We start from the raw sequence: 11,668 nt of genomic DNA, 5'->3' as shown, positions 1-11,668 counted from the left end.
CCATAATAGCCATGCGATTTTACATTACCACTAGCAGAAAAACAGAGTTCCAACTTCTCCACATCCTCTTCAACACCTGTTATTTTCTGTTCTTTTGATAGCGGCCACTCGGTGGACATGAGGTGGCATTTCATTGTGGTTTTGATTTGCATTTCCCTAACGATTAGTAATGTTGAGCATTTTTTCATGTTCTCATTTGCCATTGTTATGACTTTGTTTAATTAACATTTTTAAAGTGGATCACAGAATGGTGAGCCAAGGTTCAACAAGGATCACAAGAGAAATTGAAATAGAAAAGTTTATTACAGGTTTTGGAGGAAGTACACTGCATGCCTCCAGGGGTCACAGAGGGAGGTCAAGGCAGAGTGCAAACAGAGAGGCAGAACTTGGGGCACATGCCTTTATTAAGGTCTGTGGGTGGAGTGCTTTGGGTTTCCTGGCCTAGGGCTGGATCAGTCAATTCAGAGCAAAGGAGTGGGGTTTCTATAAGCCCCACAGTGGTTGTATCTAAAGGGCACATAAGGCATACAGGCATTGGGAGGCAGGGAAGAATTGATCATAGGCTGTTGGGGAAATCATATCAGGACTTGTATTTGCTTGTGACTTTGTGGCTGCAATCTAGGCCATGGGCTTGCATGGGGAAGCAGGCAGAATTTATGGTCCTTGCAGGCCACTTGACCAAACAAAATGGATGCTGAAGCAGCAATACCATGGAGTAGCTTAGCTAAACACTCAGTAGCCATTCTTGGGAGAAATGTCTATTAAATAAAGTCCTTTGCCCACTTTTTAATTGGGTTATTTGTTTTTGTTGTTGTTGAGTTGTAGAAGTTCCTTATATATGCTGGATATTAACCTCTTGTCAGATACGTGATTTGAAATTATTTTCTCCCCTTCAGCATGATGCCTTTTCATTCTGTTGATTGTTTTCTCTAATGTGGAGAAGTTTTTATGTTTGATGCAGTCCTGTTCGTCTGTTTTTTATTTTGTTGCCCGTACTTTTGCTGTCATATCCAAGAAATCATTGCCAAATCGAATGCTATGAAGCTTTCCCCCATTTGCTTCTAGGAGTTTTATAGTTTTAAGGCCTTACATTTAGGTCTTTACTTAATTTTAAGTTAATTTTTATATGGTATAAGGTAAACAGCCTAACTTTATTTCTTTTGCATGTGGATATCCAGTTTTTCCTTAACTGTTTGTCCTTTCCCCATGTGTAGTCTTGGCATCCTTGTAAAAAATTATTTAGCCGTATATGCAAGAATTTATTTCTGGGCTCTCTATTCTGCTCTGTTGGTTTTTACATCTATCTTTATGCCGGTCCAGAGTTTTTTTTTCTTTATTTATTTATTTTTGGCTGCGTTGGGTCTTTGTTGCTGCACGCAAGCTTTCTCTAGTTGCGGTGAGCGGGGGCTACACTTCGTTGTGGTGCACAGCCTTCTCATCATGGTGGCTTCTCTTGTTGTGGAGCACGGGCTCTAGGTGCGCGGGCTTCAGTAGTTGTGGCTCGTGGGCTCTAGAGTGCGGGCTCAGTAGTTGTGGTGCACGGGCTTAGTTGCTCGGTGGCATGTGGGATCTTCCCAGACCAGGGCTCAAACCCGTATCCCCTGCATTGGCAGGCGGATTCCCAACCACTGTGCCACCAGGAAAGTCCCACAGTCTTTTAATTACTGATGCTTTGTAATATGTTTTGAAATCAGAACATCTGAGGCCTCCAACTTTGGTTCTCCTTTTTCAAGATAGTTTTTGACTATTCAGGTCCCTTGAGATTGCATATGAATTTTAGAATGGTTTTTCCTATTTCTGTGAAAAATGCCACTGGGATTTTGATAGGGACTGCACTGAGTCTGTAGATTGTCTTGGGTAGTATGAACATTTTAACAATATTATATTTTCCAAGACACAAGTACAAGGTGTCTTTCCATTAATTTTTATCTTCTTTGATTACTTTCAACAATATTTTATACTTTTCAGTGTACAAGTCTTTCACTTCCTTAAGTTTATTCCTAAGTATTTTATCCTTCTTGATGCTTTAGTAAATGTGATTGATCTTTGGATCCTGCAACTTTACTGAAATTGTTAGTTGTAATAGTTTGTGTGTGTGTGTATAATCTTTAGAGATTTGGGTATGTAAGATTATGTCATCTGCAAACAGAGGTAATTCTCTTTTCTAATTTGGATGACTTTTATATCTTTTTCTTGTCTAATTGCTCTGGCTAGAACTTCTAGTACTATGCTGATTACTAGTAGTGAGAATGGGCATCCATGTCTTATTCCTGATCTTAGATGAAAAGCTTTGAGAGTTTCAGCATTGAGTATGATGTTGGCTGTGGGCTCTTCATAGATGGCTTTTATTATATTGAGGTAGTTTCCTTTATTCTTAGTTTGTTGAATATTTTTATCATGAAAGTGTATTGAATTTTGTCAAATGCTTTTTCTGCTTTTATTGTGATGATCATGTGGTTTTGGTCCATTTTATTAAATGTGGTGTATTACAGTGATTATTTTCATATGTTCAACTATCCTTCATTCTAGGTATAATTCCCACTTGGTCATGGTATATAAACCTCATATATGTTGTTGAATTTTGTTTGCTAGTATTTTGTTTAGGATTTTTGTGTCAATATTCACCAGGGAGATTGGTCCATACTTTTCTTCTGTTATCTTTGGTTTTTGTATAAAGATAATGCTGGCCTCATAGAATGAGTTTGAGTGTGTGCTCTCCTCTTCAATTCTTTGGGAGCATTTGAGAAGAACTGGTATTAATTCTTTAAATGTTTGGTAGAATTCTCCAGTGAAACCATCTGGTCCTGGGCTTTACTTTACTGGGAGGTTTTTGATGACTAATTCAATCTCAATCTCTTAACTAGTTATAGTTCTGTTCAGATTTTCTTTCTTCATGATTCAGTCTTGGTAAATTGTATGTCTCTAGGAATTTATCTATTTCTTCTAGGTTATTGAATTTGTTGGTGTATATTTGTTCATAGTTATCTTATGATCCTTTTTATTTCTATGGCATTAGTTGTAATGTCTCCTCTTACATTTCTAATTTTAGCCACTTGGATCTTTTTTTTCCTTAGTGTAGCTAAGGTTTGTCAATTTCATTGATCTTTAAAAAAAAAACTCATGGTTTCATTGACTTTTTTCCTACTGTGTTTCTTTTTTTAAAATATAAATGTATTTATTTATTTTGGCTGCATTGGGTCTTTGTTGTGGCACATGGGCTCTTCGTTGTGGCATGTGGGGTTCTCTAGTTGCAGCACATGGGCTTCTTTAGTTGTGGTGCGTGGGCTTCTTTAGTTGTGGTGCGTGGGCTTCTCTAGTTGTGATGTGTGGGCTCTAGAGCACGCAGGCTCAGTAGTTGCGGCGCATGGGCTTAGTTGTGGTGTGTGGGATCTTAGTTCCCTGATCAGAGATTGAACCTGGGCCCCCTGCATTGGGAGCATGGAGTCTTAACCACTGGACGACCAGGGAAGTCCCCTTTCCTATTGTGTTTCTATATTTCATTTATCTCTGCTCTAATCTTTACTATTTGCTTCCTTCTGCTTTTTTTTTTTTTTTGTGTGTGGTACCCAGGCCTCTCACTGTTGTGGCCTCTCCCATTGTGGAGCACAGGCTCCGGACGCACAGGCTCAGCGGCCATGGCTCACAGGCCCAGCCGCTCCGCGGCATGTGGGATCTTCCCGGACCGGGGCACGAACCCATGTCCCCTGCATCGGCAGGCGGACTCTCAACCACTGTGCCACCAGGGAAGCCCCCTTCTGCTAACTTTGAGTTTAGTTTGTTCTTTTTCTAGTCCCTTGAGGTTGTTGATTTGAGAGCATTCATCTTTTTGAATGTAAGCATTTACCATTATAAACTTCCCTTTTAGTAATGATTTTGCTCCATCCATAAGTTTTCATACCCCATTGGTTGTTTAAGGATGTATTGTTTAATATCTGCATTTTTGTGGATTTTCCTGTTTTTCTTCTGCTATTGATTTCTAGCTTGATTCCACTGTGATCAGAGAAGGTACTTATATGATTTTTTTAAAAAATTTCTTCTCAAATTTAAGATTTATTTTGTTGCTTAACATGTGGGTCTATTTTGAAGAATGTTCCATGTGCACTTGAGAAGAATGTGTATTTTGCTGTTGTTAGGTGGAGTGTTCTATGTTTATTAGGTCTGATTGTTTCATAGTGTTTTTCAAGTCCTCTGTTTCCCTACTGATCTTCTGTCTGGTTGTTCTATCTATAACTGAAAGCAGGGTATTGAAGTCTACTCCTGTTGTTGTTTTGCTGTTTCTCCCTTCAGTTCTTGCAATGTTTGCATCATATATTTGGGAGCTCGAATGACAGGGGCATATCTATTTATGACTGTTATATCTTCCTAGTGAATTGACCCTTTTATCTTTATATAAAGCCCTTCGTTGTCTCTCATGACTCTTTTTGTCTTAAAGTCTATTTTGTCTGATAGAGGTATAGCCACTCCTGTTCCTTAGGTTCCTGTTTGCATGGAATATATTTTTGTACCTTTTCACTTCCAGCCTATGCATGCTCTTAGATATAAAAGTGTAAACAGCATATAGTTGGATCTTTTTTATCCATTCAGCCAGTCTATATCTTCTAATTGGTACATTTAATCAATTTACATTTAAAGTAACTACTAGTAGAGGACTTACTATTGCTATTTTATTAATGGCTTCCCATACATCCTATAGCTTTTTTATCCCTCCTTTCTTCCCTTGCTACCTACTTTTGTGTTTCATTGATTTTATTTTTTAAATAAATTTATTTATTTTTGGCTGCATTGGGCCTTTGCTGTGTGCAGGCTTTCTCTAGTTACGGTGCGCGGGCTTCTCATTGCAGTGGCTTCTCTTGTTGAGGAGCACGGGCTCCAGTCCTGTGCGCTTCAGTAGTTGTGGCATGCAGGCTCAGTAGTTGTGGCTCACGGGCTCTAGAGCGCAGTCTCAGTAGTTGTGGCGCACAAGCCCAGTTGCTCCGTGGCATGTGGGATCTTCCTGGACCAGGGCTTGAACCCGTGTCCCCCGCACTGGCAGGGAGATTCCTAACCACTGCGCCATGAGGGAAGCCCCATGTTTCATTGATTTTAACTTTTTATAGTGACATGTTTTGCTTCCCTTCTCATTTCTCTTTATGTATATTATTTAGATATTTTCTTTGTGGTCATCATTGTAATTAAATAAACTATAAAAGTTTTAACGATCTATTTTATACTGATAACACCTTTAATTGTATATAAAAACTCTACTCCTGTATAGCTCTGCCACCCCTTATTTATGACAAAAATTAGCTCTTTTTATATTGTGTATCCATTAACAGAGATTTATAATTGCTTTTGTTTTAAAAATTATTTACCAGATATTAAATGATTTACACACCTACATTAAATAATACAAGATTCTATATTTGTCTATATATTTTCCTTTACCAGGAGCTTTATATTTTCACATGGTTTTGTGTTGCTGTTTAACATCCTTTCACTTCAAGGACTCCCTTAAGCATTTTCTGTATGGCAGGTCTAGTAATCATGAACTCCCTAATCTTTAGTTTATCTGGGAAAGTCTTAATTTCTCCTTTGGTTTTGAAGGACAGTACTTGGCTGGCAGGTTTTTTATTTTAGTACTTTTGAATATATTATCCCACTCCCTTCTAGCCTGCAAGATTTCTACTGGGAAATCTGCTTATAATCTAAAGGAAGCTCCCTTGTATATGATGAATCATTATTCTTGGGCTGCTTTCAAGATTCTTTGTGTCTTATGACAGTTTGATGTGTCTTGGTAAGTCTTTAGATTTATCCTAGTTGGAGTCCTTTGAGCTTCTTGAATTTGTGTGTCCATTCCTGTGTCAGATTTGGGAATTTGGGGGCCATTATTTCTTAAAATAGATTCTCTGCTGCTTCCCCTTTCTTCTCCTTCTGGCACTCCAATAACGCATATGTTTTTCTGCTTGATGGTATCCCATAAGTCCCTCAGGCTCTCTTCATTTTTCTCATTATTGTTTCTTTTTTTCTGTTCTGCCTCAGTAATTTCAAAATCCTGTCTATGAATTTGCTGATTCTTTCTTTTGCCTGGTCAAGGCTGCTGTTGAGTGCCTCTAGTAAATTTTCTTTCAGTTATTGTATGCTACGTTTCAGAATTTTCGTTTGATTCTTCTTCATTGTTTCTCTTTGTTGATATTCTCATTTTGTTCATGCATCATTTTTCTGATTTTATTTAGTTGCCTACCTGTGCTCTCTTTTAATTCATTGAGCACCCCTATAATGATAGTTTTGAATTATTTGTCTGGTAATTCATATATCTCCATTTCTTTAGGGTCACTTTGTGAAGATTTCATTTGTTCCATTAAATGTGCCATGTCTCCTTGTTTCTCTGCATGTTTCTTGTTGGGATTTTGGCATTTGACAAATCTGTCACCTCTTTCAGACTTGCAGTTTGGTTCTGTATAGGAAGGGCTTTCTCCATTCAACCTGGTTAGAGATTCTGGAGACCTCTCAAGCATTCTCTGTGGATGCATTCTCTCTGGGCGTGTGTTTGTAATCTCCTAAATGAAGAGTTTAGCTGGTTTCTACTCAGGAGTTCTTCCTCTTGTCTGTCTGCACTACTGGGACTCTCTGGTGCTACAGTAAGCAGTCATACCACTGTTTACTGGCACTCCACATGTCTATCTGTGGTACTGCACTCTGGTGTATGATAATTGTCTTTGTTCTTAGAGACCTGCAAGTATGCACCTTGTTCCTGCCTGTGCTTGGATTCAGGCAAGACAGAAACCAGTCCTTCATACAGCACCCACTAAAAGTCAGAATTTTAGATGTGTGGGCTTCCCTGGTGACACAGTGGTTGAGAATCCACCTGCCAATGCAGGGGACATGGGTTCGAGCCCTAGTCCGGGAAGATCCCACGTCCCGCGAAGCAACTAAGCCCATGCGCCACAATTACTGAGCCTGTGCTCTAGAACCTGCGAGCCACAAGTACTGAAGCCCACGCACCTAGAGCCTGTGCTCCACAAGAAGAGAAGCCACGGCAATGAAAAGCCCGCGCACCACATTGAAGAGTAGCTCCCACTCGCCGCAACTAGAGAAAAGCCTGCGCGCAGCAACAAAGACCCAACACAGCCAAAAATAAATAAATAAATTTGTTAAAAAAAAGAATGTTAGATGTATGTCCTACCTCTTTCTCTCCCCAGAGAGTAGATGGGAGTTGGGGGTTTCCTCCCAATCACACTGCACAGCATGAAGGGCTCTGGCAAAATAAAGTGTCCCAAATTTTCCTACCAGGATTTGATATGGTTGCTTTTGCACTTGCCTGAGGTGCAGGAATCTTTTAACTGGTTTCTTTCTCTCTCACATTAAGTATTTGACCCAAGAACTGTTGTTAAATCTGTGTCTCCACAGAGGCATGAGGGTCTAGGGCTTCCTGTTCCACCACTTTGCTGATATCATTCTGTGCTTGACCCTCTTTTAAAGGTCTTATCTGATTAGATCTGGTCCATACAGGATAGTCCCCCTTTTGATTCATTCAAAGTCACCTGGTTAGGTATCTTAACTTCATCCACAAAATCCTTACAATTTTGCCATATTCTATTGGTTGGAAGCAAGTCACAGGTTCTACCCATATTCAAGGGGAAGGGATTACACATCAAGGGTCAGGAATCATGGAGACTATGTGAGAATTCTGCCTACCATACTAGTCCTATCTTAGTTGGTGGTATGGGTACTTACAGAGAGGCTAGAGCCTAACCTCAAGTGCTTCCAGGACCTATATTAAATCTTGGCATAGAAGTGTTTTGACTCCACTTACTGGTAAAAATGGGACTCTTGTTCTGATGCCAGCCTCTTCTCTCATTAGCTAAGGACCTGACAAAGGCTAAAGGTACATGAGGTAGGCTCTTATCAAAGATTTTATTTTCCAGTAAATGACTACATTTAAATTTCCTGGTGCTTCACAACCCAAGAGCTTCACTCCATTGTTCCCTGATTGTTCCACATCTTCTGAGCCTTTGTTTGGGAAGTCTTAGGTATCACTGAGTTGTACAAAACAGAAACCCACTCAACTGAGCTTCAGAAAAAAATGAGAGGATTTTTAGTGTGGATCTAGAGGAATCGCCCAGAATCCAAGAATATTAATTGGGCTTTATCAGGAACTGAAACCAATAACTGGAAATCTCTCAATCTCTGTGTAATGTTACCTTCTGGAGCTACTTCATTCTTTCTACTTTTTCAGCTTCTCAAAGCATACAGTAGAAAATGGCTTTGTTACAATAGAAATTTTAGTACCTACTTACCATGTTTATACAAGTCTAGTACCTGCTCTTGTCTAGAATCACTACCCCGATTCCAAATTCTTGAGAAAGAGAATCTAATTAGTCCAATTTGATTTAGCTAAAGCCTCTTGATTTCAGCTAAAGCCTCTTATTAGTTCTGTAAAAGTTTTGTTAAATACATAAATAAATAATTTTCTACATTATGATGTGTGGAAAAATAAATTTGTTCTCTATTTTTCAAATATTTATATTACATTTATTTACTTATTTTTCTAATACTTTATATCATGTTAGGTTAGCTACAATCCCACTACAGTACTGAGTAGTGGTGGTAATGATGGGTATCTTCATTTTCCCTGTGTTTAGTGGGAATGCTTCTACAATTTCACCAGGATGTCTTTTTGATTTACCTCCTGACCCATTAGTTGTTCAAGATTATGTTGTTTAATGTCCACACATTTGTGAATTTTCCAGTAAAGGTGTTATCAGCTTAAGGTAGACTTTATATCTATAAGATGTTTTATGGGAGCTTCATGGTAAGCACAGAACAAAAATATACAGTAGATTCATAAAAGATAAAGGAAATCAAAGCATACCACTATGAAAAACAATGAATTCCAGTGGTACTACAGCAGTCTTTAATCTACGGCTAATTGTTCCCCATTACTGAGGCAAGACTATTCTATGTACTCTACCTGATGCCTGTGACTCATGAGGTTTTCCACATTTGCTGATGGAAATGGGCATTTTTATTCATTTTTTGTGAGCACAGGGCACTGTTACCTCAAATCCTTTCAGGCAATTTTTTATCCTGCCCTGAGGACTTTCCACACACATGTGCTGATCAGTACTCAGCTGAATTGAAAACGGGGACCCTACACAGATCTCTGGAGTTCTTTCTGTGCAGCTCTCTCCACTTCATTATTCTGCCCTGTGAACTACACCTCCCTTGCTGTCCTGGACTCTGAGCTCCACCTCCTCAATTTAGGGAGTCTGCCAGGCTTGCCTGGGCTCCCCTTCCATGATCCATGACCTGGAAATACTCTCAAGGTAGTAGTAAGCTAGAGACAATTGTAGACTTCACCTCTTTTTTCCCCCTTGTCCCTCAGGGATCACTGTCCTTCACTGCCTGATGTCCAGTATTTGAAGATCATGATTTCTTATATTTTATCTGTTTTGGGTATTTTTAGGAGAGAGAATAAATCCATCATGGCCAGAATAATCAGTACCAACAAACTTACTCTGAAACATACATGGAAAAATAAAAATGTACATATACCTGAGCCAGTTTTGAAAATAGGAGCAAAAAGGGAAGATGATTCTCTGAGTGTTCTCTCCATACCATAAGCATCAGCATCACCTAGGAACTTGCTAGAAATGAAAATTCGTGGGCATCAACCCAAACCTACTTAATCAAAAGCCCTTTAGGTGAGGCCGAACAAGCCCTCCAGGTGACTGATGTGGCAAAGCTTGACAATCACTGATATATACATATATATATATGAAGTTTTAGTTAAAAAAGAAACATAGTACATAAAAGCAAATATAGAAAAATGTTAATGGAAGACTCTAGATGATAGACGTTCCTTATAAAGCTTTCAAATTTGCTGAAAAAAAAGGTATAGGTATAAGAACAGAAAAACAGACCAAAAGAACACTATAGAGAACTCAGAAAGTCTGTGTATACAGAGGTATTTGATATACAATAAAGATTGCATCACAGATCAACAGAAAGAAGTAGGCCTGTTTAGTAAATGATGTAAAGAAAACAAGGAATTGATCCCAACATTAGGCCATAAACCATGGTGGACTCTAAATGGATTAAAATCTAAATAATAAATATATATATCTAGTAGAAGTAAATGTGAGAAAATAGCTTTTTGACTCAGCAATGGGGAAGACTTAAGAACAATAAAGCATAATGATATACCTTATTGTTGACAAGTTGATAGATTCGTCTTCATCTACGTTAAACTTTTTTGTAAACAAAATACACCATAAACAAAGTTAAACAGACTGGACCGGGAACACATATTTGCAAATGTCCAAAAGGAAAGGAGAGTAATATCAAGAATGGACAAGGAACTACTACAAATCAGCCTTGAAAACATCAGAAAAATGGGAAAAGGGAATAGGACAATTACAGAATGGTAAACCTTAATGGCTAACAAGTATATGTACTTGTCAAACCACGGGTAATTAAAGGAATGAAATTTAAACCAGTGTCAAAATACAATGTTATATTCATCAAACATGCAAAAGTTAGAAAGTCACATAGTACTATTTGCAAATGTGGAGAAATGAGATCCATGTTTAGCTAGTGAGAGCATAAACTGGTGCAGACTGTGGAAAAGTATTTTTACTGGTATTTTGTGAAATTAATAGTATCTATGACCTAGCAATTGTACTCCTAGGTACATATTCTAGACAAATTTTCACACAGGTTCAAAAAAATGAAAAAAGGATACTCACCACTGTGGTGTTTATGGCAACACGGGGTGAAGTGGAGGCATCAAAAGTGTTCATCACTATAAAAATGGATAAGTCAAATGCAGTGGAGTCAACTATATGTATACACATCATTGTGTGACCAAAAGAAAAAAAAAAACCCTAGAGCTTGTTGCATTTACCTGTATAAATAAAAAACACATAATACTGAATGTCTATTCTTTGTATAATCATTATTCACCACATGAATTCCAACTTAAGATTTTTCTAATATTTTACATCCACATTATTTATCAATACTAAGGACATTTATTTCTGCTCTACAAGTGGTTTTGGTCACATTATTTCTTGGATCCCAAATTTACTTTTGAGATTAAATTTTCATTTTATTCCAATATATCCCCTGGTACCTCTTCTGGCGAGGCTATATGGGAGGTAAATTTTGAAACCTTGAATTCCTGAAACTGTATTTTGCTTTCAGACTTAAATAACCTTAAAGTTTTGGATATATTGCTTTACTGTATCCTTGCATCCAATGATGCTGATGAAAATTGTTAGTCAATCTGATTTTGTTCACTTTGCAAGTAATTTCCTTCACATTTTGGAACTTTGCATGGTGTCCTGATCTGAAATTTCATGAAGATCTATTTATAAGTGTGTTCATGTTACAGTTTTTGTTATGAATGGACCCATTGATCTGAGGACCTATGCTGTTCTTCAGATCTAGGACATTTTCTTGAGCATTTTTTCTCATTCTGTATCTATCTCCTGCCTTCTCCCTTTGAACTCCTATTGGATCCAAGTTGGAACATGAAGACTATTCCTGTCTCACTTCACACTATTTCTTAGTTCTTTTGCATTACATTCTATGGAATCCAAATCTAAGAGAGTTGATTTGCTCTTTAGGTGTATACTTCCTACTTAGCACAGTTGTTGAATTTGTGACAAATTCTACTTTACATTAT

This window comes from Lagenorhynchus albirostris, chromosome 3, assembly GCF_949774975.1.
Source record: "Lagenorhynchus albirostris chromosome 3, mLagAlb1.1, whole genome shotgun sequence".
Lineage (NCBI taxonomy): Eukaryota > Metazoa > Chordata > Mammalia > Artiodactyla > Delphinidae > Lagenorhynchus > Lagenorhynchus albirostris.
This window is presented reverse-complemented; position numbering follows the sequence as displayed.